The sequence below is a fragment of the Sphaeramia orbicularis genome, chromosome 11 (genome assembly GCF_902148855.1).
Source record: "Sphaeramia orbicularis chromosome 11, fSphaOr1.1, whole genome shotgun sequence".
Classification (NCBI taxonomy): domain Eukaryota; kingdom Metazoa; phylum Chordata; class Actinopteri; order Kurtiformes; family Apogonidae; genus Sphaeramia; species Sphaeramia orbicularis.
In genome coordinates, this window is record NC_043967.1 from 19,114,287 (window position 1) to 19,139,254 (window position 24,968).

The 24,968-nt window shown below is 38.3% G+C and overlaps 1 long non-coding RNA gene across 1 annotated transcript; it reads left to right on the top strand.

Moving 5' to 3' along the window:
- The first annotated feature begins 1,578 nt into the window (after positions 1-1,578).
- LOC115428691 (uncharacterized) lies at positions 1,579-22,917 on the top strand. The gene is made up of 3 exons (XR_003936673.1): positions 1,579-1,588; positions 12,361-12,365; positions 22,842-22,917. It is a non-coding gene; the product is annotated as an uncharacterized LOC115428691 (long non-coding RNA).
- Positions 22,918-24,968: the final 2,051 nt, after the last annotated feature.

Sequence of the window (24,968 nt, forward strand, 5' to 3'; positions counted from 1 at the left end):
CTCACCGTTCACCTGGACTGAACTGTGTACCAGCAGAACACACAACCCGACTTACACGAGCCACCAGGTACGATCTGCTTTCATGGTGACATTTACCAGACGATTTGAGTACGTCCTTATCCTGTGTTTCTCTGTTTTAATTGCGGAGGATAATACCTCTGATAACACCTCCTTCTTATGCTGTAGGTGTTTGAGTGACCTTTTCCAACTTGACTTTTATGACAAACTCGGCTGCTTTATTGCTGCAGTTTCTCTCTTTTCTCTGTGTGTGTGTACTTTGGTGTGATTGCATAGCAGTTCTGTACAAGTGCAGTTGGTGAAAAGATTGATTGATTGATTGATTGATTGATTTTGAATATGAATGTCAAAACAGAAGAAAATAAATAAACAAAACACTTAAACATAAGACATATAATACATATTCGAAAAGGAGTGAGAAGTATAACTTATTATAAACCCCCACCCTTTCTCCTTATATAATTAATAACAATAATAACCTTCCTAGTTTAAGCATATCTACACTATATACCATAATATGACTGATACTTATTATTAAATAATTTGGTTTCCGGTTTTATATTATTATGAACAAATATTATATGATTTACATAAACACATAATGCAGTAACACATATATGTGAATACATATTCATACACAGATCTATACATACACATATATACACATACATACACATACACTTACATATATACATATTAGGGCCGGGCAAGTTAACACGTTATTACTGCTTTAACGCATTCATTAAGTAACGCCGACAATTTTTTAAAAATCTCCCATTAATGCCGTTTTATTATAACTCATACTCTTCTGCCTCTGTTTGTGTGCGTGTAGTGATTAGCTCAGCAGATGGAAAACAGGTTTTCCAAGAAAAGCCGGATGCCCAAAACTTCTCTCCAAATCTTTTATTTGAGACTCACTGTAAAACTGTAACACACATACAAAATATGTCTCAGTTCTGTTCATTGCCTTAGTACATTTACATGGCATTATACATTTAAATGAATGGGAAAAAGATTGCTAGCTCGATGCTAACTTGAATGGGAAAATCCATAGACCCGCTAACGATTAGCATTTACAAATTAATTTAAGATTTACAACGTCTTTTCATCCAGCAACAAAGGTTCACATCAGAGATATTTGATACTATTCATTCTTACAACAACTGAACATACAATACTCTCAGGCAAACGTTTTCGGGCCATACAAACAGAGTGTGAAATGTGTTAGTTCCTTCTTATGTCCAAACTGGCTATGGGAACACCGCAAGGACAAAATATACGTTAGTACAACTTATTCCAACCACTAGAGGGCCCCCTTTGCTTGCTTTTAACAACTGAACATCACATATTATTGGGCTTATTAGTATTAGTACTTATTAGTGGGCTTAAGACTCCTGTCAATCACTCACAAGCAGAAATAAACTGGTGTGGACATAAACGTGGAGAAAAGTACTGGTCTTTTCCATGGACATTTTCATTTTAAATGTCTTCAGATGATGGGGTTGAGAAGGACAAAGTTGTTTGGAAGCACTGACATGTGGAATTATTTTTGATCACCGGAGTACTTCAAGTCTGAAATATCACTGAAAGGCAATACACGCTGTTGATGCCGCCCCCCCCCCCCAATTTAACTATGCGATTAATCGTGATTAATCGCACAAATCCATGTGAATAATTGCAATTAAAAATTTTAATCACTGCCCAGCATTAATATGTATATATACGTGTGTGTGTGTATATATACATATATATATACACACACACACACACACACACACACACACACACATACTTGTACATCTTTATAACCTCCAGTGATCCCCAACACCTCCCTCATCCCTGTACCTCTGAAAAATTGTGTCTTTGTTCCTCCTTTTAAATAGTTTCCTGCTTGGACATTGTTTTAACTCTATATTAAATCTGTTCCACAGTCTCACCCCCTGACTGAAACACAAAAACCTTTCCTAGTCATGCGCATTAAGTGAATTTTAAAGTAAATTTTCCCCCTTAAATTATGAGCCCCCTCATGAATACTGAATAATTTCTGTATATTTGTTGGTAAAAGATTATTTTTGGCTTGATACATTATTTGAGCTGTTTGATAGTCCACAATGTCTGTGAACTTGAGTAATTTTGACTGTAACAATAATGACTTTGTGTGTTCTTGGTAGCCAGCGCTGTGAATGATCCATATTGCTCTTTTTTGAGTGATAGTTAGCGGCTATTCACTATCCATAGTGTTGCCTTTGTACACACATGATCAGATGTACTGTAGTGGTTTGACAGTAAAAACCACTGTGTTTACTGTTGGACTGCACTGATGATTGTGTTCAAATGAGCTGCAAATGAACACTGACTGCCACAATCATCAGTAAGTGTCCAAGGAATCAGGAAGTCATTGACATTGCTTAGTGATCGATACCAGGAGACAGAGACAGATGCTCCTTTTGCGCCAGAGGACGACAGGAAGAGCACATGCACATTTAATTACAGACACGTGGAATATTGGAATAACTCATTCTAAGTTTATGTGATTATTTAACCGTGGAACAGGTATTAGCTGTTGTTTATGAAACCCTAAACAGGGGTAATTTTCTGTCATTATGTGGTAAACAACAATAAACAATTAATGTCTATATAACCAAGACCAGTCCTCGAGGTGTTCAGGAACCCGGATAGACACCGACAAAAACACCCTAAATATGTTTACAACTATACATTATCTTTATTCTGTCAATTATTGCCACAATTCCAACCCTCATCCTTTATCTGGGCATTAGGACCAGCAAAAAGACCCAAACAGATGGACTTATTTAGGCCTATTCATTTATTTGTTTGTTTGTTTGTTGTTAAACTATATTATGTTAAATTAGATTACATTACATTACATTACATTACATTACATTAGATAGGACTTTCTTAATTCCTTAGGCAGAGGCCTTAAGAAATTTAGGTTCCAAAAGCCCCACAACACTGAACATACACATATAAAAAATATTACAAAACAAAAGGAAATAAAACAGTAACAACAATGGCTATAAAATAGTAGGGAAAACAAGCAATTGCACATTAGAAAGTATTAATGGAAATAAATAATAAAGTAGTAATAATATCCATAAATAAATAAATAAAAATAAAGTAATTATGTTTATTATATGTACAGGTTATGTATGGTTAGGTTTTTAACCTTATGGTCCACTTTAGAGCCTTTTTACTTGTTTTTTCTTTCTTTTTTTGTCTACAGTCTGCATTAATAATCTAAAGCAGGGGTCTCAAACTCAACTGACCTGGGGGCCGCTGGTGGTAGAGTCTGGGTCAGGCTGGGCCGCATTACATAGTCCACAACAAAATGGTTTCTTTACTTTACTCACAGCTTGTAACATGCGCTTTTTGATGCACTGGCCTTCTTTGAATGTCTGTCCAGCTCTAGCAGTCATCTCACTCACCACGTAGCTAGCTTCGACTTCTACTTCATTCTGTTTGCTTTCTTGAATAAATCTTGTTGCCTCAATCGACACTTGGTGACCTGGTCCTTTTTCTCATGTCCCTGGTATTTTGTATACTCCTCAGCATGTCTAGTTGAGTAACAACGTCAGACGTTGTACAGACTGATGCCACCTATGTCATCAGTACCAGAAGTAAACAGATACGCTGCCAAGTCAGAAGGCAAGAGCGGAGGCAACAGAGTAACAGACTGTGTGTTTAGCAGCTGCTTTATCAGTGATAAGATATTTTAAAGGGGTTATTAGTGACAGTTTATTGTTTATATATGGCAAACTATTTTCAAACTCTGAACCCTGGTGAAAGGCAACGCTAAGCTGAGTTACCTGGCTGTGGTTCACAATTCATGGTTCACGGCACGGCCTGGACGCAGAGGCCGGCTGTCCTGTTGAGTCAGAATACTGGATGCAGAGGCTGGCTGGTGCCGGTGTCATGTTGAGCCAGAACACCAGATGGCGGAGCCGTGCCCCGCACCCAGCTCTGTTTGAGCCCCAGGGCATGGAGCACAGTTCGGGCTCCGTGTCTGGCCCCAGCTGGCCCTCGCGCCCAAACCGCGACCCAAGATCCACAATATCAAACCATGGATAATCAGTACTGTTGCATCCCTATTGTTCACCACTTTTAATTGTTATACGTAATATGCAGCTGACAGGTGATCGTAGGTCTGGTACCATACTCAGTACTCTGTCTCTGGGCACTGAGTTCCTTATATTTTTCTCCCTGGTTGGTTCAAACAGAGGGGGTCCTGTAGAAAGACTTCTCATCATGTCCTACTGTGTTTGAGCAGCCTATTACTGCACAAAAGTTAACCATGACTATAATTATTAAGAACAATTATCTGTCTAACAGGCCTGGCACTGCTCTTTCTAGCTAGTGGTTTGCCTTCCAATATGGCCGTGTAAACATAAATCACGTGACCTGTGACGTCATGTGTCATCGGTCTATTCCTTATACGCCGCAACTTTCTCTGTGCATATGAGACGTGTAGGGGTGCCCCTGTGCTGGACAAAAAACGTCTCCTATGTTTCCTGAAATTGCCTGTACTCATTGCCAACCTTTCTCTTGATGGCACGTTTTGAGAGAGACCTGACTGGAACTGGGTGATGGCGCATATTTTCCATCCACTTGGTGTCACTCTGAAATATGTTTCAACTAAGTGACTAACATTCATACTTCTCCAGGTACTTCACGGTTGGCTAGCTTGACAACTGTTGACAACAAATGCCCCCAGAAGCTGTCACTAGACTATCTATGGTAGCCCATAAGTGATAAAAAAATAAATAAAATAAAAACGTGGCAAGATTTAGCAAAAAGTTGCCTTTAAGAACCATGTGCTAACACTAAACTTTGGCGTCAAGTAGGGGGCTGCAAACTATCATCCTGCAGGGCTGAATTGGCCCCCGGGCCATGAGTTTGAAACCCATGATCTAAAGAGACCAAGGCTCAATCTCATTTCCCCCTTGACCCTCTCCCTTACCCCTAACACCATGTATTCTGTCTTCATCTTTGAGATTTTTTGTGCTAAAACCCAGAATTGTTCAGTGTTTGATCAAAGCTTTGTAAAAAAACAAAAAAAAAAAAAAAAAAACCCAAAGCTGCCCGTCTGTGTTTCCACCTCATGTTGGACAAGACTCATAAATGTTCACCCACCTCTGTTCTTTCTCGCTCATCAGACCAACAACCCATAATTCAGCCTGTTCTTGTACCTGCCGCTGTTGTGACAAGACCAACAAGCAGCAATCAGAGCTCTCATGCACACATGCATTTCTTCTGTGGTTGTCCTTAACATACAGCACTGCTGGTGCATTTTAATGGATGGAAAAAAGACCCATCACTTTAATTATATGACGACTGCAGAGGTAAAAATACTTCTCGTCTAATAACCGTTCTTTAGTACAATAAAATGTCTTTGTCCGTGTGTAGGTTTGGCAGCTTTTGCCTCAGAAGTGATATCCAGAATTAATAGGTGCATTTTTGTGCACATTTATACTTGTATTTTCACAATATGTACAGAGTTCCTGAGAGCTCTACACACTGGAAATAGACAGACAAATGTAAATAAAGGAAGCCTCTTAACCAGGTCGACAGCAGCAGTAAGAAGAAACAAATACAAAAGTGCATACTCTCAGGGCCACTGTACAAAAAGGAAAGATATCTGAAAGGAGGCTTGTCCTTGCCACACCAAATTTACACCCACATAAAAAGGTAAATACCCTGCAAGGCTGCACAGATACAAGCTGCTGATTGTCCTTCCTATTACAGCTTTATGGAAGGTGTAATTCATACAGACATCACCCGCCAGTGAGCCTTAACCGAGGACTGTCTCCCTTCTGAAAACGATCAGCCCATATACAGTTCCTCCGAAATACCTCAACCGACAAAAGCCCCTATCGAGGCGTGGATAAGATGATGGAGAATTATATGCCGCTCACGTTATCGGTTCCTGTGTGTGGAGATTTGCTCTGTTTCTAATTCTATTTCACGGAGGGAAAACACTGTGGTTAGTCTGAGCTCGTTCTTATTTTCACGGAAACTAAAGGTTTAATCGTACCTGTGACTCTGTGGGCTGAAGATCACAGTGAACCGGCTGATAGATGTAGTAGTGGTGGTGCAGAGGCTCTTAGTCGGGGGTCAGGCTCAGTCCCATAAAACATCAGGCTCAGAGGACAACGCTGCTGGGCATGGAACACCACCTCCTGCCATTTCTCTCCACGCCCCAAGGACACGTACATCACTTACTGTGTGTTTCCTTTCCCTGCTGTTTGTCCAAACTCTTTGTTGTTCAGCAGTGAAGAACCACAGACAGGCCAGTGGAGGTCCAGTGGTTCACCTGGACTGTTCTGGTTTGGTTACAGAACATGAAGGACAGCAGCTTCAGAACACTTCACCAAGACATTAAGGAAATCTGTGGAATTGAAATCAAAAGGGAAACAAAATTTGTAGTGATTACTGACCATCAGCTCTGTTTGGAAACAACAAATAAAGGGTGTGTCAAAAAAAACCCAAAACTATACATTTTGAAAAATTACCTCCAGTTCCGCATTTGATAATTTTTGGAACTTTCTTTAATGGATGTTTGTAGGTAGGGGATTTTTGTCCAAATTTACAGACCCAGGTTTTCATGTATGAGTGAGCAGGGGCAAATTGCACAATCCAAGTTAAAACTGGTTTGTGCAAAGTAGCGGTGGTTCAAAGAAAGGACTAGATGATACAATCCCTTTAGACCAGTGTTGCCTGAGATGGTGAGATCTATGTGTTGTGGGTTTCGGGGCCTTCAGTTGGGTGCAGGGAATCACAGGCTTTATTGGGGTCATCAGGTGGGCACCCTCCTTCATTGGTGTTTCGATGATAGGCCCACAACACCGCCAGGGGGCTCATTGGCAACACCTGGCGTCCAACAAATGTGTAACAAATCTCTAGTTTTCAAAAGACTTGCAACAGCCTTGGCCATTTTACGTTTGATATATTCTACAGGGTGTATAAAAAAACTATACATTTTGAAAACTTACCCCCAGTTCCACATTTGATAATTTTTGGAATTTTCTGTTATGGACGTCAGTAGGTAGGGGATTGGTGGATATTTGTCCAAATTTACAGACCCAGGTTTTCATGTATGAGTGAGCAGGGGCAAATTGCACATTCCAAGTTAAAACTGGTTTGCTCAAAGGAGCAGTGGGATTTAAATCCAATCAAAGTTCATGGCCACCATGTCAATTTCATTTCTTTACCCATGGCAGCTGTTCCTGCCTTTCAAAGTTAATTCAACTTGTTTAGGCCTGAAAATGTCACTGAAGTCAGGCCAAGTTAGGGTTAGGGTTAGGATTAGGGTTAGGGTTAGGGTTTATTCTGTGGAAAATAAGATGGATGCCCATTGTCTCCTCCCATGACCTTTGATTGGATTTAAATCCCACCGCTACTTCGCACAAACCAGTTTTAACTTGGATTGTGCAATTTGCCCCTGCTCACTCATACATGAAAACCTAGCTCTGTAAATTTGGACAAATATCCACCAATCCCCTACCTACTGACGTCCATAACAGAAAATTCCACAAATTATCAAATGCGTAACTGGAGGTAATTTTTCAAAATGTATAGTTTTTTTTATACACCCTGTAGAATTTATCAAATATAAAATGTCCAAGGCTGTTGCAATTCCTTAGAAAACCAGAGATTTGTTACACAAGAAATGTTTGCATATATTGTATTTGTAATGTTAACGTGTTCTTTTATTGGAAGCTCCAGGGATGAGTCAGATCGGTCTCAGAGTTGACAAAATTTATTCAGATCATCTTCATCATCTTTGTCGTTGTCATTTTCATCGTCTTTGTCATTGTCATCTTCGTTGTCGGCTTTGTCACTGTCATCTTTGTTGTCGTCTTCATCATCTTTGTCGTTTTTGTCGTCAACTTCGTTAGCAATTCTTCAAACATCGTCTCTGACAAAACTACTGCTCGGATTCATTTCAGATTTTATACGTTGCTTCCTTGGGACAATGTCTACAAAGTCTGTTCACAGTTTTGAGATATTTCCATTTTTGAATTTTTGTCAAATTTTTGAAATATAAAAAATGTGCCTTTACTTATAATGGGCCATATTTTGATGCTTATAACATGGAAATGGTTGGAGATATCAATAAAGTTACTGTTGAGCACTGATAGGAAGTCATATATGGACTTTCATTTTAGTCCTTTAGACCTTTGACCTTGATTGACTGTGAAGGGTCAAACCCAAGGTCACCAATGACTTGATTTTAACAACCTTCTTCTCCAAAACTACAGGTTGGAGTAATTTCACATTTTCTTTGTATAGGGTTCCTATGGGTTTGTGCAGGTTAAATGTAAGTCTTTTTAAGACTGAGAACAGAATTTAATGCCTATTTCATGGTCATACTGGCAAAAATTTAAGACTCCTTGAATTTTGGAAAATTCGTGTCAGCCAGGTCTGGAATGATCTTTTCTCCAACCAGGTATTATTACATTTGTACTTACATGCTTACTTTTTCGTTGCGAGCTGTCCCTTAAAGTCAGCTTACACAGGTGAGTAACTGCAGGTGTGTTGGGCTGAATGTTCTGTGATCATTTCTAACCGGGGGCTGCATAGTTACTGATAATTGGTTACTAATTTTAATATAATTTGTCAGGTTGGAACAGGTGGAACTGTGTAGACTAATGTTACTTTTGTTGATGCTTGGACATTTAACAAACACATTTAAACACAATACAGACAACAAGTCTATGGCAACATGATTTAAGAACTACCATATCAAATTTAATACGCTTTAAAGACTTTTTTAAGGTATTAAATGAACATTTGTAAATTCAAGAGATTTAAGACTTTTTAAGACCCCATGGGAACCCTGTATGTAGCTTCCTTGGGATGTCAACAAATTAGTTCACAGTTCTGAAAACTTTTATTTTATTATTATTACAGTAAGTCATATATGGACTTATAATTTAATTTTTTGAGTTATCCTCAAGTGAAAGTAACAGCCACTTCCATTGGGACATTGATCTGCACTAACCCTATAACGCCAAACGTATCATATTTGATACATAAGTTTTGAAGCCCTGTATATGATCAGTGTGATATTTTTTTCTTGAATATCGTGATGTTTACAATTAGATACATGCAATACACAGATAATCCACCAGGGGGAGGAATTCATTCACCAGAGGCCTTTCCAGTGACACTACAAGACCGTCATTAATGAGGAAGGAGGAAGAACTTTGCCAATTTTGTAAAGGAATTACCAATTTGTCAGACATGTTTGTGTTATATTATGTTTCTGTTTGTTCAAAAATAATTATATTTCAGCATTGAGACCTGATGTATCAAATATGATACAAAATTGAAAGTCATACATGGTAATAGATTTTTGAAAAAAAAAAATGTTTTGGGTTGTTCAGAAGGACCAATAAAGGCTCCAGTTTTGAAGAACTGGAATTTTCTGTCAGTGATTCAATGGTTCAGGCTTTACAGGTTTAAGACCACCTGACAACCTCACAAATTCAAGTTTTTGATGCCCTGATAGAACATGATAGTGAGATACACTGCTATTGGTCCTATTGCTTTATGTAGTTTACATTGTTTTTTATCTTAAGTTCTAAATATTTTTCAGCAGTATTTCCTTATTTGGGTTAAAAGGTAGTTTTTTTTTGCATTCTTTTCCAGTAAAACCCACATTGAAATGGTCTGTCTACATGCAGACATGCTCAGTTTACCAAAGCAAACACGTCAGCGGCTTCAGGGCTTGTCTGAGAGTCACGCTGAGGTTACTCCGTCTCACTTAAGTCTTGTCCTGCCACAGTTTGTTCCAGCGCTCTTATTAAATCGCCATACAGTTGTAGCTCTCTCCATGACCTGCCAAGGATAAAAAATCTGTTTACTGTAAATTGCACCCTACTCGCTCTCAAATACCATCTGCTGCCCGAACTGCGCTGCGCTCACAACCTCTAAAAATAGACCTCCTGATTGGCTCCTGAGGAGACGGGGGGTCCACATCAGCCCGAAACCCCCGAACGCTTGTTCAGTCTGGTTTTGACTTATTGCTGTTTTCATCCTCTTCAGTCCTACATTACCCACCAGGCAGCTCAGTGTTCTGCTTAATATCTGCCCAGACGTACATTTGTATGCAGTCAGATGAGAGGTTAAAGACATGCAGAGATCTGAAATATGTTGTAGAAGTTCTTATAGATGACCTACATACTGTAAAGTAATGAACATCATTGATAATAAAACTGGAAACAACTGTAATCCATTTCATGTGTCAGATCATGACTTGGACTAAGCGCTGTACAATATTCAGTGACTGTGACCGGAATGAATTAATACTTGAGAAAAGAAGCTAAAAGTAGTTTTGACAAACACATACAGCAGGGGTGTCAAAGTCATTTTAGTTCAGGGGCCTCATTCGGCCCAATTTGATCTCAACTGGGCCGAACCAGTAAAATGATAACAGTGAAAAAAGTTAAATTATATTATGATCAGGTTTACATCTACAAAGTTTCCTTAAAAATCTGAATAACATGAACAACTTGAATTGTCTTAAGAAAAACAAGTGCAATTTTAACAATATTCTGCCTCATTTTATCAGCTTATCATTTACACGTGTGCATTACAATTGCACAATACATTTAGTAACAGGCAGAATATTGGTCAAATTGCATTTACTTTTCTTAAAACAATTCTGTTTATTCATATTTGTTCAGGTTATTCACATTTTTTGTAAAAGTATAGTTTGGTAATGTAAACATTTTCATATAATTGTACTTTTTTTACACCAAAAAAACAAAGAGAAAATTTGGGGTTATCATTATTTATAGGTTATTCTGATAATATTTTACTGGTCTGACCCACTTGAAATCTAATTGGACTGTATGTGTCTGTATATGGAAACTGAATTAAAATGATTTTGACAACATTGATTGTTAATATCTTCAGTGTAATTTTTGCATTTCAGAAATTCATCCCGCAGGCCGGATTGGATCCTTTGGCAGGCCAGATTTGGCCCCCAGTCCACATGTTTGATACCTGTGACATACAGTATTCTTTTTTGTTGTACATATTTCTCATCTCAAGTATAGTTAGTTTTTTGTATGTATTAGTATTTTTGTAGTACTTTAGTAGTATATGTATATTTAATTTGAGCTAATAGCTTTCATACATTGTTTACATATTCCAGTACTTTGTGTGATATTTTTATATAATCCTTTTTTGTACTAATCATTTTCTTGCTGCTTAACAGAACAGAGCTTCTAAACAAATTGTCATTGTTTCTGTGGCAGTGAATAAAGATCTATTCTATTCTATTCTATTCTATTCTATTCTATTCTATTCTATTCTATTCTATTCTATTCTTTTATGGGACACTGTTGAATTCTTTTTGTACCTTTTAAATTATCTGTGGTTTTTTATATGTATGTTTTTAATATGAGGTTTTATGGGTGGTTTTATCATGGATATGGATGAAATCTCTGTTTTCTGTAACGTCTGCAGCTGCTGTCTTGGCCAGGACACTCTTGCAAAAAAGATTTTTAATCGTAAGGAGTCTTTTTTTCCTGGTTAAATAAAGGTTAACCAATAAAGACCCAGCATTATTTTTATAGCAGTTCCTTAATGAATCTTTCTCTATTTTTTAACCTTTCTTAAGTGATTTATTACCATTTATTCTGATAGTATCCTCTGTATTTTGCATTTTCAAGTAAAAATCCCATATTTTCTTATCTTTAATTCACTGATCATGTCGATGTTCAGAAAAGCTCAGATTAAAGTTGAAGATAATTCTATCAGAAACAGAGAAAACTGAAGAAAAAGGGACTTTTTCAGCAAATATATCATTAACTGAACATAAACCCAGTGTTTCCATCCACTGTCATTGATCCAACTCTATGGGTTTTACTGGTGAATCAATGTTGTAGAAGATGACGGTGTTTCCACAGTAACTATGGAGCCTCTGAACGTCCAAATGGGTCATATCTGATGACCATGAAAAGATGACAAACTGTATTTTATTCCAATTACTTACATGTATTGATAGGATTAGTGGATCAACAGACATTAAACAGTTACATCAGTAGATGGTTTTGGTTGACGGTGGATGTTTGTGTCTTTATGAGTTAAATAATAAATAAATTAATAAGTAAATAAATAGGTAAAAAAAAAAAAAAAGTTCTGCTCAGAATCTGGTTTAAGCGATGCACTCGGATCTGCAGTTGCGAGAATTTTATTGCTTTCAGAAAAATGGATAAAGGTTGAAGGTTATCTCACTTTACTCTCCCTGCAGGGAAATTCTTTCTGTGCATTTTACTCATCCTAATAGACACACACAGGAGCTAACATTAGCATTAGTGATTAGCATTAGAAATTAGCACTTTAAGAGCAGAGAGTTCAGGGACCAACTCCACATCAAAGTTCTTGGTTGTTCTTTGACGTGGTGAAGGATAACAGAGATAGCGGAAGGAAAAAGAATAATAATCAGACAGAAATGTTCACTCTTATTCCAGAAAACCGACTATATCCATTTATATGAAGCTGATGGATCCGACAGGACAGTTTAGTCCAGGGGCGTCACACATACGACCCTTGGGCCAAAACTGGCCCACCAAGGGGTCCAATCCAGCCTGTGGGATGAATAAGTGAAATGCAAAAATTACACAGAAGATATTAACAATCAAGGGTGTTCTAATCATTTTAGTTCAAGCTCCACATACAGACCAATATGATCTAAAGTCAGACCAGTCAAATACTATCATTATGATCTATAAATAATGACAAGAATTCTTTCTCTGTTTTAACCCATAAAGACCCAAAGAGGCACTGGTGACCAAAAGCATCTACTGACGTAAACATTTAACCTGTTGATCCACTAATCCTGTCAATACATGTAAATAATTGGTGTAAAATACAGTTTGTCATCTTTTCACAGTCATCAGATATGACCTATTTGGACATTCAGAGGCTCCGTAGTTACCATGGAAACACCACCATCTTCTACGACATTGATTCACCAGTAAAACCCGTGGCGTTGGATCAGTGACAGTGGATGGTTGACTTGGTTTATGTTCAGTTAATGATAGATTTTACCAGAAAAGTCACTTTTTCTTCAGTTCTCACTGTTTGTAAAATCATAATCCTTCACTTTAATCTGAGTTTTTATGAACATCTACATGACCAGTAAATTAAACATAGGAAAATAGGTGATTTACATTGAAAAAAAAAAAAGCAAAATATAAAGGACAATATAAGAATAAATGGTAATAAATCACTTAGGAAAGGTTAAACATTTGGGAACTGACACAAAAGTAGCACTGGGTCTTTATGGGTTAACCCTTTCATATATACTGGTCACTACAGTGGACAGTTATTCTACAGCTGTTCTCTTGTATATTCATGGGTTTTGTTGTTTTAGTTCCATATCAGCCAACACAGTGTTTGCTTATACACCATCCCATAAACTGACATTCATACCATTACTGTAAGTTACTGGAACATTACTGTTCTTGATAAACCTCTGATCTGCAGTAACATGTTGGAGTGTAAACCAATTGCTCATTGTTATTAGACTGTAATTAACAGTTTTCTTAAACAAGAAGTTGTTTTTTTTTTGCATATTATCTCCATGAAATGACTGATAACTAGTATTAGAGTATGATAAAGTGTGAGTAAAACATCAGATTAGCAGCATCAAAAATGTTTTTATTTCGTAGTTTTCACACAGTACATCATTTTCTGTTATTGCGTTTTAAATACATGTTTCTTTGCGTTGAAAATGAGTGGACATTTTTGTAACTCCATAAAAAATAGGTTCATTAAAAAAAATTCAACCACATTGTTTTTTTCATGCTTAAAGAGGAATAAAAGGTTCTCATATTTCATGCATTAAAGGGCTAATGTAAAAAAAAAAAAAAAAAAAAAAAAGGAAAATTACATAAAAATGTTTCCATTTACAAACAATTTTTTCACAAAACATGTGAATCACCTGAACAAATATGAACAATCTGAAATGTCTTAAGAGAAGTCAGTCCAATTTCAACAATACTCTGCGTGTTACTCCACTGTGATCTGTCAGTTGTAATGAACATGTGGAAATGATAATCTGAGGCAGAATATGATTAAAATTGCAGATTTTTCTAAAGAAATTTCAGGTTGTTGATGTTATTCCCATTTTTAAAGGATTGTTTGTAGACATACACATTTTCAACTTGTAATTTTACTTTTTTCACTCTAAAACACAGAGAAAAGTTTGGAGTTGACATTATTTACAGGCTATTATGTTATTATTTTACACTTTAGATCATGTGGCCCCTGAACTAGGATGAGTTTACAAAATTCAGCTGCCCGTTTCTTGACCAACTCCTCCAGATTCAACCACATCAGCCCATCCTCTCTTCTCTCCACTGGCTCCCAGTCCGCCATCGTATTGATTTTAAAATTTTAATGTTTGTTTTTAAAAAGCTTTAAATGGTCTAGCTCCTCCCTATTTATCTGAGATTTTAACAGTTCACCACCCCAGCAGAGCCCTCTGATCGTCCTCTCAGATGGTTTTGGATGTTCCCAGGTCCCGATATAAACAGTGGGGTGATCGTTCATTTGCTGTTGCTGTTCCAAAACTGTGGAACTCGTTGCCTCCACTGACCTGCCCCTGTTCAAGTCCAGGTTAAAGACTCACCTGTTTAGACTGGCTTCTGACTTTAGCACTGAGACACTATTAGGTATGAATCTGTGGTCTTTTTTATCGATGTGTGTTGTGTCCTATTGTTTTATGCATATTTATAATACTTGGTTAACCTGTTTTTTTTATCTCATAATTTAACTAGAAGCACTCGGAGAGCGCAGACCTCCGCCAAGGCTGATCAGTGGCCCCCCCGTGGGCCCCCCCACCCCCGATCACCACCAAAATTTAATCATTTCTTCCTTATCCCATTTCCAACAAACCCTGAAAATTTCATCCAAATCTGTCCATAACTTTTTGAGTTATGTTGCACACTAACGGACAGACAAACAAACAGACAAACAAACAAACAAACAAACAAACCCTGGCAAAAACATAACCTCCTTGGCGGAGGTAATCATGCTTTTAGGTGTAAAGCACTTTGGGCTTCGTTATGTTGTTGTAAAGTGCTATAGAAATAAACTTTGATTTGATTTGAGTTTGACACCATTGGTTTAATCACTTCACTGCTTGACCCATCAATCACATCCACAACTCATCTTCCAGTTGTTGTTTTTGTTTTTTTCTTCAGGTAAATTTACACCCCTTCCAGACAGAACATGTACAGTCTTTAAAGTTTCATCCTTCTTATTTAAATGAGTTTATCCCCCGTGTGGCTGTAGCTCTGTGAACTGAGTCTAATGTGTCAAATCTGTCAAATATTCAGTCCGGTGCTGAAGGAGGCTTTTGTGAAGGTAGAGGAGCAGACGGCCAGCACGTCATCTCTGGAGACAGTGGTCGGCCGGTGGACAGACTGTCACATTCAGCTCTTTTGTGTGTCCATCTCATCTCACGGGTCCATTGTGGAGGCTGGACAGGCTGATCCCATCTCCAGGATCCAGCCGTCCTCCCTGCCTTGTATGCATGTCAGCTTCCCTCTTTTCCCTGCGAGGGATTTCATTGTCCCCCTCCACCCCACTCCCTCCCACCCCATCCCCCTCCAACATCCCCTTTCCTTTTCAAATCAGACGCCTTGAATGCTACACTGATCAAGGAAAAATAATCAGCTGCCCTTTTGTTTTAGCAGCCATTTCAACAGGAGAAAATAAACTTATGGTAATGAAGCCTTATCGTGTGCGGTTCAGACACAGGGTGTGATGTGATTTGCCTTCCAGTGCTGTGGAGCCATCCAGCCGAGGCTCCCTGCTGCGAGCTGAGGCCGGCGGCCAGCTGACTGCACTCCAGCACATTCTAATGCTCAAGTACTGCAGCTTTCCACCGCATCCTCCACAGCTTCTACCTGGAGCACCTGTTGACTAATAAAACAGACTGGGAGCATGTGGGCACTTTCTTCTACAAAATATGGATCCTCTATTCACCTCTTTGTCAGGTGTAGTCAGTCCCCCATACGACTAAAGAGTCAGATTTAGAGCAGAAATGACATATAATATTCAGAATTATGTATTCATAGGTGTATTATCATGTGATGAATCAACTCATTGGTTTCACAGACTGATCTCATGAAATCGCGTTGTATGTCATGCCAGTTCTTATGGCATTTGGTGTGCTATACATATGCATTTTCAACTTTTCGCATGTTATTCAACGCCATTTGGCATTCATTGGCTTACATTAACAAGCAATTGCGTGTCATTGTACACCAAGAGCTCCGGAGATCTGATTGTATTTCCCCCAGCTAGGTCAGAACTGTGATGCATGATGCGGTTGGACTGGTCAGAAAGTCGGAACTGTGATGCGTGATGCGGTTGGACGGGTCAGAAAGTCGGAACTGTGATGCGTGATGCGGTTGGACGGGTCAGAAAGTCGGAACTGTGATGCGTGATGTGGTTGGACAGGTCAGAAAGTCGGAACTGTGATGCATGATGTGGTTGGACTGGTCAGAAAGTCAGAACTGTGATGCATGATGCGGTTGGACTGGTCAGAAAGTCAGAACTGTGATGCATGATGCGGTTGGACTGGTCAGCAAGTCGGAACTGTGATGCGTGATGCGGTTGGACGGGTCAGAAAGTCGGAACTGTGATGCATGATGCGGTTGGACTGGTCAGAAAGTCAGAACTGTGATGCGTGATGTGGTTGGACTGGTCAGAAAGTCGGAACTGTGATGTGTGATGTGGTTGGACATGTCAGAAAGTCGGAACTGTGATGTGCGATGCAGTTGGAAAGGTCAGAAAGTCGGAACTGTGATGCGTGATGTGGTTGGACAGGTCAGAAAGTCGGAACTGTGATGCATGATGTGGTTGGACTGGTCAGAAAGTCAGAACTGTGATGCGTGATGCGGTTGGACTGGTCAGAAAGTCGGAACTGTGATGTGTGATGTGGTTGGACATGTCGGAAAGTCGGAACTGTGATGTGCGATGCAGTTGGAAAGGTCAGAAAGTCGGAACTGTGATGTGTGATGTGGTTGGACTGGTCAGAAAGTCGGAACTGTGATGTGTGATGTGGTTGGACTGGTCAGAAAGTCGGAACTGTGATGTGTGATGTGGTTGGACTGGTCAGAAAGTCGGAACTGTGATGTGTGATGTGGTTGGACTGGTCAGAAAGTCGGAACTGTGATGTGCGATGCAGTTGGAAAGGTCAGAAAGTCGGAATTGTGATGCGTGATGCAGTTGGACTGATCAGAAAGTCGGAACTGTGATGCGTGATGCAGCTGGACTGGTCGGAAAGTCGGAACTGTGATGCGCAACGCAGCTGGACTGGTCAGAAATTCGGAACTGTGATGCGTGATGCGGTTGGACAGGTCGGAGCCATGGTGGATCAGTGCCTGTGGGGGGCTAATAACGGCGTCAATATACACGTGAAAAGTTTATAATGTCGTACAGATAACACACCAATTTACCATTAAAAGTGGTGTGCATATTGACACAGTCATGATCTCACAATGGGTTTCAATAAATATTCGAAGTGATTTTTTTTTTTTTTTGAAAACTTGCTCACACACAAAAGGTGACTCATATGTTTCCATAAACTAATTTGAAATGAATCAGTCTATGCTGTCAAGTGTTCGCTACATTAACATTTATTTTTAACAAAAGGTGTTTCCGTTTCCTTTTTCTGTGTTTACTCTTTTGCAAAAAATGTAAAAATGCCCCAAAATAAGCAAAATAAGGGAGGTTTTTCACATTTCTAATAACTACAGTGCTTTACAAATGTATTAAACCACCTTAGCTTATTTGTCGTAGAAACCATTCTGCAGTATGAAGTGCTTTAATGTGACTCTTATTTTCAATGAGCTCTTGGATTTTAACATTTATTTATTTATTTATTTAGTCAGGAATGACAAATTTCACACTGAATTCACTTCTTTATTCCTAAACCTTAGTCGGCTCGCTGGGCTTTAATCAAACTTAACATTCAACTTCTAAAACTACCTTTTCTGTTCATAAACGCAAATACATAACTATAATTCAACATCTTGATAAAGAGATAGTAATGTGCTTGACAGTTTTTTTTCCTATTTTTTTTGTAAAACAGTAAATTTGCAAATTCATGGATTATAATAATCTATATTATAAAAACCAAGTAGCCTCTGTGTGCATGTGTGTGTGTTTGTGTGTGTGTCTGGGGATTCACACAAAATCCAGAAAGGGCTGACTGCTGCAGCTCGGCATACTTATGTATTTTTGGTCAAGGAACAAACTAGCGAAAACGGCAAGTTGATAGGACCAATATTTTGGGAAACATTAGTAATTTTGGAATACGATAGCCTTACAATCACATTGCTATGGCCAGAACGCTTTGGCGGTGACTGCTGCATGCATGAATACACAACAGCATAAAAACTACCACATCTAGAACCTGTGGATCCACACGGATCAACGTACTAGTAATAATTATATTTCAGTAAAACACTGTCATAATAACCTATAAACAATGACAAGGGCACATTTTTCTCTTTGTTTTAATGTAAAAAACTAAAATTACATACAAATATAAACATTTACAGACTATAATAACATTCACAAAAAATATAAATAACCTAAATAATCACAAATATGAACAACCTGAAACGTAAAAGAAGTGCAGTTTTAACAATAGTGTACCTGTTAATAAATATGCTGTGTATTTGTAGATCCACTATGATCTATAAGTTGTAATGCACATGTATAAATGATAAACTGAAGCATAATAATGTTAAAATTGCACTAAATTTTCTTTAGACATTTCAGGTTGTTCATGTTATTCACATTTGAAGGAAACTTTGTAAATGTAAACATTTTCATTATGTAATTGTTCTTTTTTCACTGTTATTATTTTACTGGTTCGGTTCACTTCAGATCATATTGGGCTGAATGTGGAACTAAAATGAGTTTGACATCCCTGGTCTAAACCCTCATAACCATTTATATCTTCATTTTCTCGATGGAACAAACAAGACACACTCCAATTCCATTAAACAATGCCATCGATATCCCTGTTTTGAATGTGCAAAAATGTGTGACTGAGTCTTTAATGCACCAACTGAACATCAGATGAAAACTCGACAGTGCATTCAGGAAACATGCATTGATGTTAGAGGCATCAGCATGTGAATCCTGCTGCTGCTGCATCAGCTCCTCTGTGGTGTGGAAGGTCCAGTGTAGGTTGCAGCCTTGAGTGGCTCTGTGGAGGCATGTGTTTGAGTGAGCGAGTGGGGTGACAACCCCGAGAAAGGCCTCATTGAAATGAAGCAGCTCCACAATGTGAGATTACACTGCAGGGTGTGTGTAGGACACGCTCCGCTCATACAGAGCCAACCCAGCCGAGAAGATAAAGATGAGAAAATGCAGGAAAATTACAGCGCACCTTGGTGCTATCACCCCTCCGCAGAGCTGGAAGGTGAGAGATAGAAGTGTACTAAAAACGCTGGGCAGAGAAGAACGACCTTTTACCATATTACACACAGACAGCAAGTCGAGCATCAGTATCTGTCCTCGGCGCCACGCTTCGCTTAAATGGCTGTTTTTCCTCAATGTCAGCCCTGTGAGTTTTGCTGTAAAGAAACAAAATCAGCCTCGGCTCTGCTACCTTGAATATTATTAAAGCTATCATGAATAAGAGATTGAGATTTCCTTTTTTCCGTGGCCCTGGAATGGACAAGAGCCTCATCTTTTCTCATGTGTAAGTGTGTATTCTGCTGTTGAAATCTATTAAGGACTTTACACCTGAAACAGCTAGCACAAAAGCTGCATTCATCACAGGGTAAATGTTAACCCTTTAACCCCTGATGTGTCTGTGGTGAGTGTTCGGAATGTACGATTTATTTGAAATATTCCTAAAAATTCAACCGTTTGCTCAATAGGCATAATTTCAAAACGTGCTGATAGAATAGACCTTGTGGTTTCCATAAACATCTGAGCATGCTCAGTGCACCCCCCCATCCCCCACTGCTTGTGGAATAGGGGGCAAAACACAGAGCAGGGAGACGGTTTGGGATTTGTTGGTTTTTACACTGTTTTCTTTGTTTTGTGTTGTTTTTTTTAATATATATATTTCTTATGCTGTTTTTTATCAGATTTTAATTTGTCTTTGTTTTTGTGATGGTTGTATTTTGTTGATCTTAGGCCACTTTGCACCCTGTGTTATCACTGTTTTTACTACTAATTTACTTATTTATTTCCTTGTTTTATGATTCGTGTACGGCATTTTGGTCAGTTGTAAAGTTCTTATAAATAAAGTTGGTATGGTATGGTATGGTATGGTATGGTAAGGTTTGTTTGTTTGTTTGTTTGTTTGTTTGTTTGTTTTACTGTTGTTTGCAGTGTTGTGGTGATTTTCCTTAATTTTTTAAAAATGTTTTTTTTACTGTGTTTTTACAAAGTTTTGACCGTGTAATTGCTTTTTGGAGTTCAACCAGGTGTCAAAAAGCAGTTGGACTCATTTAGGAAAAAAGAGCCCCAAAACAAAAACTACTGTGCCAAAATTCAAATCCTTGTCCAGCCAAAAACGTGACACTGGGTCTTTATGGGTTAAATAAGTACATGTTTATCTGAAAAATCTTAAAATAAGGGTTTATTTATGAAATTATAACTTAGACTTTTAAGTTTCCCTCCTCCATCCATGCATCATTGGTAGCTACCAGTCAAAGATGAAGGGCATATAATATCTATCTATCAACAGTTATTAAACATTTTAGATCAGTAGATACTTTAAGTTGCTGGCAGTTGTTTGGGTACTTGTAGATTAATAACGATGTGTGTGTGTGTGTCTGGGGGGGCGGGGGCAGGGGGGGCAATAAATGACTTTTCTAACACTATCCAACAACACATCCAACTAGGTCTGCAAGAAACAGGTGATTTCCTTATTAGCTAACGTGATGAATAATGCTTTGATTAATCATTAGGTCTGCAAAAAGTCAAAGGAAAAAGACTAATTCAGTTATAGCCTGAGGTGATGTGTTCAGGTGTCCACTATATGCAATAACACTGGAGTGAAAGGAACCTTTGAGATGCTGAAATTTGTCAGTTTTCCACAAATCATCATAAATGCACTTCCATTATATAAAATATATTTTCTTGGTAGCTTTTTTTAGATTACAGTTTTAAGTAGGCATTTTCATCTATCTATCTATCTATCTATCTATCTATCTAGGCTGGTTTGTGTTGTTGATATAAGATGTAAAAGGAGGCGGGGCCCGGCCTGACTGACAGTTCTGATGACCAGCTGTTATCTAACGGTGGGAACGTGGGGGCTTTTAGTGGTGGTCTCATCCGTGGTTTCTTCTGAGTCATACAGACTCAGGACAGCATAAAGTCTTTATCACTGAACTCAGCCAAACATGACTATCTCTGCTAATCACTTCATAAAATAATACCTTGCGTCTGCACCTGGATCAGCGATCAGGCAGCAGTTTGGTGGAAACTGTCACTGTGCCACTAATTCAGAGACGAATCAGAGCAATAGTGTATTTTATGGCGGCTGAAATGAGCCCTGTGGTTGGAGAGGAACAATCCGCTCATAAACAAGCCTTCAGTGACAGATCAGCCAATTCATGGAAACGTACGAACGCCATTACCTCCACTTGTAAAACCACAGATGACCTTTAAATATGTGCAGAGCGCAGATACAGCTCTGCCTCTGCAAGATTATTATGGATTCCTCAGCGTTTTTTTCTGCTTTACTGTATCTGCAGGGGTGGAAAAGTTCATGTTCAAGTATCTGTCATTTTTAACACTGCCCCCATCAGCTGAGGAGAGATGGAGGAGTTCAAGAAAACTGATGCAGTCATGTATAAATCACACATGTCTGCGATATCCTTTTAACCCTGAAATGAGAGGCTTTTTTTTTTTTTCCTTCAGAGCGAACACTGTATTTAATGTTAGATCCAAAGACAAAGGGGTCATGATGAAAGATGGATGTATTTACAGATGCTGCCTCCATTAACTGCATGGAAGTTCCTTCCATCGACACATTGTTACCCAAACGCAGGATCGGGACCCAAAAGGGGACATAGATCTGTTTTTACTGGGACAGAGGAAAATGGACTGGAACAAGTGGTGCCAGTCAAACCCCAGCCCTCGCATACATTGTATCTTATTTTGGCATCCATCCAGCTGATGTCATCGTGTCTATGCATGTGCTGATGTCGGCATATCAGGCGCCTCTATATATGTACCAAGTCTGAAGTAAATTGAAACAAAATTGATGTTTTTATAGACATTTGAAATGTCGGCTATTATAAATAAAAGGAGAAAGAAAAAATTTTTTAAAGTTCATTACAAATTTGAACTTTGACCAACTTATTTATAGAAGAGTGGAGGGTCCAGACACTTGTGCATCTAGGGTTAAATAGTTAAATGTCTACAGTTCCATCCATCCATTTTCTGAAGAACGTATTCTTCATGAGAATGTGTCAAGGAATACATGCCTTTGGTTGTAATTAACATTTACTTGTACTTTTACTTTCATTACTTGAGTACATTCAATTGTAGATTACTTGATATATTTAAGTACAGTAAGTACTAGATACTTAAAGACTTTAACTTGAGTAGTATTTGAGTTGGTGACTTGCACTTCTACCAAAGTCATTTTTTGCTAGAGTACCTGTACTTCTACTCAAATGTGACTTTCCAATACTTTACACAACACTGAAGTTGAATAAAAGCAAGACGACCAAATTGGCTACGTGGGATTGTCAGACGTCGTATTCTATGATTCTATTATCTCAGTACATCAGCATCAATGCTCATCTAAACCATGATCTATTCGAAACAGATCCTAGAATTCTAGAACCTACAGCAGGGTTGGAGACACTTTTTCAGCTTGTTTTTCAGATGGAAACCTCTTATGTCCAAAATGGTTATTTCTTAGGAAACTGGAAAAACGAGGTATATGCTAAATCAACGAATGTAGTTAAGAGATGTAGTCACAAGCCATTTTCACACTTTTCATTGGTTAAATATTTCTAAAACCATCAGGCCAATGTGAAGAGTGACCAATAGAATCATTTTATGACAAAAAAAAAAAAAAAAAAAGAAGAGGACCAAAAATGGGCTTATGAGGTTTCTGCCCGACAGTAACGATGCATCAGCTCATTAGATAATATTACTACCCTTTATATCAGTGGTTGGCAATCTCAGTAGGTAATGTTATGGACTGTGGAGCAGGACACTAGGGTTTGAATCCTGGGAGGGGCTTAAGCTAATTTTACAACCCTGCCCCCCCGAAGGGGAGGCAAAGGATATTGTTTTTAGTTCGGTTTGTTTCTTTGTTAACACTCTAGCAGCAAAACTATTGGTTGAATTCACACTAAATTTGGTTTATAGATTGCCAGTGACCCAGAATAAATTTAATTACATTTTGGGAACAGTAGGTCAAGGTTCAAATTTTTTTTGAATTTTTTAAAATCTTTTTTTTTCCCATTTACTTTTATTGGGCAAAATGTCACATGTCAGTAGCAGCAAAACTATTGGTTGAATTCATACTAAATTGGGTTTATAGATTGTCAGTGACCCAGAATAAATTTAATTACATTTTGGGAACAGTAGGTCAAAGTTCAAATTTTTTGTGAATTTTTTAACCTTTTTTTTTTCTCTCCTATTTACTTATAATGGGAGAAATTTCAAATGTCTACAAAACATAAATTTTGTTTCAATGTACTTCAAACTTGGCACATCTATAGAGGTAATTGATATGCTGACATCAGCACATGCATAGACATGATGACATCAGCTGGATCGATGCCAAAATAAGCTACAATACCTGTGAGGGGCGGGGTTTGTTGTGCCTGGAACCACTTGTTTCATTTTTAATGCCATGTGATCTACCTGCACTACCAATGGGTTAGATGATGAAGCCTACATATTAAAACTAAACAAAAAATAAAAGTATTCCATAAGTTGTGGGCATTAAAATGTCGACGCTCGTGAAATAAGATGAGTATTGACCATAGGGTACACAAGGTCTCCCCTTCCTCACAAAAACCAGTTTAACCACTGATTATGGTGAAAAAATGGATTGGTTTCACTGCAACAATATATTGACCTTTGAGGCAGTTGAAGTGTTTTGTTAAATTTGTTTCTTTTTTAAGTTCGGTGAATGTTCTGTCGTCCATAGCCATAGCCCCAGACTTTTTGGGTAGTGATTTAATAAGCTTTCAATGCGTTTTGCACAGTAATGAGATTAATTTGAATTGAGAGGACGAAACAGGGAATCACTCCCACCCGGGCAGAATTTGGAAGCGCTCCAGAGGAGTAATGTCACCTGATGGTCCTGATGATCAGATGGTGTTCAGACATTAATATTCTGCAGGAGGAGAGATGATGTGGGAGGAGGACAGCTTTGAAACAGTAAGTCTGACAATCCAAGTTGGTTTATTTTATTATGCATCATAGTGAGATCCACGGCTGTAGCATCTGAGCTACTGTTTTAACCCATTAGGATCCAGTCATACTTTTGTGTCAGTTCACAAATGAACTTTTCTCTCTATTTAACCTTTCTTAAGTGATTTATTGCAATTTATTGTAATATTATCCTTTGTATTTAGCATTTTTCAGTGTAAATCATGTATTTTTCCCTACATTTAATTAGCTGATCGTGTAGATGGTTATGAAAACTCAGAGTAAATTCAAAAGTTATTCTATCAAAACAGAGAAAACTGAAGAGAAAGGGACTTTTTCAACAAATCTATCAATAACTGAACATAAACTAAGTCAACCATCCACTGTCATTGATCCAACTCCATGAGTTTTACTGCTGAATCAATGTTGTAGAAGATGACAGTGTTTCCACGTTCACTATGGAGCCTCTGAACGTCCAAATGGGTCATATCTGATGACCATGAAAAAATGACAAACTGCATTTT